We start from the raw sequence: 4,154 nt of genomic DNA, 5'->3' as shown, positions 1-4,154 counted from the left end.
AGCTTAACGAATTTCTGACGACAAATATGGTGAAAATTTAGTAACTTTTCCGTCCATCTGGGAGAGGGTCGAGCATCGAAAGAAAATGTAGGAGTCATATGAGATAGCGTATTAGTAATACCAACAATAATAAAATTATCATAAACTACCTCGGTCTGGTCACTCTCAACGTCGGAATCATTGATAAAAGAATGTATTACCTCTTCCGTGCTAGGAGCAATCAATGACTCGGCTGTCTTCTCATTCCCCTCCTTTGTAGACACGGTCCCGTAAATCGCAGTCTCCAAGGCATCCAGCTCGGCTTTGAAAATGAGGGACTCACCATAACCATTGTCTTCGTCCATATCATCATCCGAAACGGACCAAAGTGACATATCATTACGATCCATGGCCAATGCGGGCGATCCAGTAGAATTAATACTCGATCGAAAGCTTTCCTCTTGAATATTGCTCGATCGAACACATGAATCTGCTCGATCGAGGTCTTCCTCATACAGAAAGTTCGATCGAGTGGATTTGTCTACTCGATCGAACACTTCCGTAGGTATATCACTCGATCGAACAATATAATCAGTTCGATCGAGTACTTGTTGCTGTACAGCGCAGAAATCCTCAATTGACGCTTCATTTTCAGATAAATCTTCGTACTCCATGTCATACAAATCATCATTCATCTCAGCGGCTAACTGAGATATTTGAGACTCGAGCTTATGGATTTGAGCATCTGTATGTCTATCGTCTTCTTGCAGCTTAAGTGCAAGTACCTTAATCAAAGATTTCAACTCAGCAATCTGTTCTTTCTATTCATCAAGAGGGGTAGCTTGTTGCTATGGTGGCCAAACAAATGGAGGCTTTTGATAGCCTCGTTGATAAAGCAGATGTGGCGGCACAATTGCACTGGAATGACTAGCTTGTCTTCGCTGCTTGAACGCATAGACCTCGTCGCGCCAAATTTTGACACGGTCGTTTCCCGCTAAGCAAACAGCTGCATTATGCCCAGCAGCACCACATCTCTCACAAAAAACCACCTGCCGCGCCATAGAATGGAACATAGGTGGAAGGTCAAAGGTACTCAAGCCTTCCCTTTGACGATCTTTGACCTAGAATTGTCTAGGTAGGACCTGTAGGACCTATCAAAACAGCATGATGCGTGTCCTAAATATGTTGTTTTACACCCTACTTTACACGCATTTCAGAGCTCATTTGTGTAGTTTAAGCTACCATTTTTCCTATTTTCGTCTACTTTCGTATTTTCATGTGATATTTCAGATTATTGCCGAAATGAGTAGATATCGAGCCAAATCCGTCTTCGAGTGCTAGGCATTGCATTTAACATGAGGAATTTACTCGGGAAACAAACTTGGTGCGCGTATCGAGGCCCGAAAACCGAATCCTTGAAACTTTTGGAGCCAAGTACCAGCTACTCCAGTCGATCGACTGACCTACATGGTCGATCGACCAGAGCACGAAGAACAGAAGCTACTATACAGCGTAGGTTGGTCGATCGACTGGTCCTTGTGGTCGATCGACCAGACCGTGATTTTGACGCAAGTTAAAAGATCGAGAATTAGGAAGCCCATTGTAATTTAGGTTAGGAGGATTAGGTTACGTGATAATTCCTTTATAACGTAACTCCTCCTCAGAAAGTTATCATCCAGTTTTATCATCAAGTTCGTAAGATACAATTCGATAGTCATTAGTTTAGTTTATTCTTTCATTAATAAAGTTTCTTTTTGCATTCGGTTTTGATCTTTCCTCTGCAATTCCTCTATACGGTATTCTTCTGTTCTAATATTCAGTTTATTCGCTTTCATTCGTAGTATAGAATTGTTAGGTTAGAATTCCCAAAGCCAATTATCGTTTTATGTTAATTGTTCTTTTAATTAATTTAACCATGAATTCAGTATCTTTATTAGTTAAGTTTATTACTGTTATTATCGTAATCATGAGTAGCTAAACCCCATATGTTAAGATGTAGGGGACCTATAGTGTAGGTGGCATTAGAATTCGTAGGTTTGAGTCGCGCTACGGTCAATCGACCGCCTACCCTGGTCGATCGACCGGCTCCCGTGAGATTGGTTTCGTTTTAATTAATTTAATTGATATATTTGACGAATCGAGTGCACGCGACTAGTTGAATGCTTAGGAATTGACCGACCCAGTAAGATCGAAATATAGGGGAGGAAAATAGACTGCGTAATTAAGACGACTAAATTAATAAGATCGAGAGATAAGTTAATTTAGACTTTTAAATCACTTTTCAGGACGAAAGTTAGCATTAGTGATATTAGGGACCCGTAGCGAGATCAAAGGATGCTACCTGTTAAGAATGGACCGAGAGGACTTCTTATTTTCCCGTCTCACGTGATTATTTCAGACTTACCTAGGATACTGCCGCCGAAACTATAGTGAACCGACCATCTTAGCACCCTTTTAATAGTTGATTTTCCCCATTTCTTTAGTTTTATTGCTCATTAGTTATAGAATTACTCAAAACAAATCCCCCCTCAAAACTGTTACCTTAGGCTAAAACTAGACAACTATAAATTACATCGCCTCTCTGTGGTTCGACCCTAACTGCCGCTATCTATAATAGTAGTTTGGAAATATAAATTTATCTTTGGTACTCTACGACGGTATCAAATTTTGGCGCCGTTGTCGGGGAGGCAATTGTTTAAATTTTTAGTTGTTTTATTTTTAGTCATTCTCTTAGTTTAAGGGACATCTGTTCCTTAAACTATTCTCATATTCTACTTGTAGTTTCCTCTTATGCGCAGGTCACAGGGTGGTGTACCGAGACCATTGGATCCTGAGATTGAAAGGACTTTGCGCGAATTGAGATGATCATCTAGAGTATTGCCGACAGAGAAAGAGCTGAGTACTCTCTCCAGTTACTATGAGAACGAGCTGTTTGAGGAGGATCCACCTTCGTCACCTATTTCTACTTCCTCAGCTGAGACCGTCACATCTCCAGACATGGCTGAAGAAGCAAGTATAGCCAGTCACTCCGAGCCAACAGCTTCGAATCTCTGTAAGGGATTCGCATTACCAGGGACGGACAGACAATTCGAACCAAAACCGTCTTATATTAACTTGGTTGAGAGAAACCAATTTGGGGGAGCTGCAAATGAAGATGCAGCTAAACATATGGAGACATTCATTGACTACTGCTGCTCCATACCCCCACCAGCAGGTGTGACCCAGGACCAGGTGAAGGAGACGATGTTCATATTCTCGCTTCGTGATGCCGCAAGGGAATGGTACCGAGATCTGGATCGAGCTGCTAACGGGATTACTGACTGGAATTCGCTGGCCCTTGCATTCTACAAGAAATATTTCTCTGCCTCGAAGACCAATGCCATTAGAGCTTAGATCACGAGCTTTAAACAGGGTCCTGATGAGAATTTTCATGAGGCATGGGTCCGTTTCAAGAAGCTGGTGCGAACTATTCCGCACCATGGGTTCGAGCAATGGAGCCTATGCAATCAGTTTTATAATGGGCTTTATGACGATCAGAGGGCTATCCTGGATGCTGCAGCTAATGGCAGATTCCAGGAGAATGTTGGAGAAACTAAGGGGTGGAAAATCATTGATGATATGGCCACCCATAAAGCTGAGCATAGAAATTCCAGGGGAAATCAAAGGAGAGCTGCTGAACCCCCTTCTGTAGCTGCACTAGAGGCTCTTACGGCGAGATTTGATAAGTACGAGTTGGGAGGAGCTTCAAAAGGAGGGATTTATCAAGTGAATGCTGTGTCAGATGGTCCTTTCGTCTGCAAGAGATGTGGAGGAGAAGGACATGTTGCAGATTTTTGTCCTAGTCCCTATGAGTCTTGTGCTGCTTTTCAACATTATAGGCAGACCAACACTTATTCTGAGCCGAATGTCCATCCAAACTTGAGGTGGAGTAGCCAAAATGTCCAAAATCCGACTCCACCCCCACAGCAGCAGCAACAGCAGAATTATGTGCCCCCTCAAAAGCAGCAGCAGCCGTACCAAAAGCCTCTGTATGTTCCGTATCAGCAGCAGCAATCCTAAAGTTCCGATTTTACTGAGTTGAAAATTTTTTTGCTGAAGGAGTCTCAAGCTAGAGAGGCCGGGATGAAAATGTTGGAGAGCCAAATTGCTCAATTGGCTAGCAAGAGTGCAACTCG

General features: G+C 42.5%; 1 non-coding gene across 1 annotated transcript; it reads right to left on the bottom strand.

Annotated features, from left to right (window-relative positions):
* Positions 1-3,357: 3,357 nt before the first annotated feature.
* Positions 3,358-3,464, bottom strand: LOC141650303 (small nucleolar RNA R71). The gene has a single exon (XR_012546344.1). It is a non-coding gene; the product is annotated as a small nucleolar RNA R71 (small nucleolar RNA).
* Between the last annotated feature and the right edge of the window lie 690 nt (positions 3,465-4,154).

This window comes from Silene latifolia, chromosome 3 (assembly GCF_048544455.1).
Source record: "Silene latifolia isolate original U9 population chromosome 3, ASM4854445v1, whole genome shotgun sequence".
Classification (NCBI taxonomy): domain Eukaryota; kingdom Viridiplantae; phylum Streptophyta; class Magnoliopsida; order Caryophyllales; family Caryophyllaceae; genus Silene; species Silene latifolia.
The sequence above is the reverse complement of the archived record's forward strand: the minus strand, read 5'-3'. Positions and strand labels throughout refer to the sequence as shown.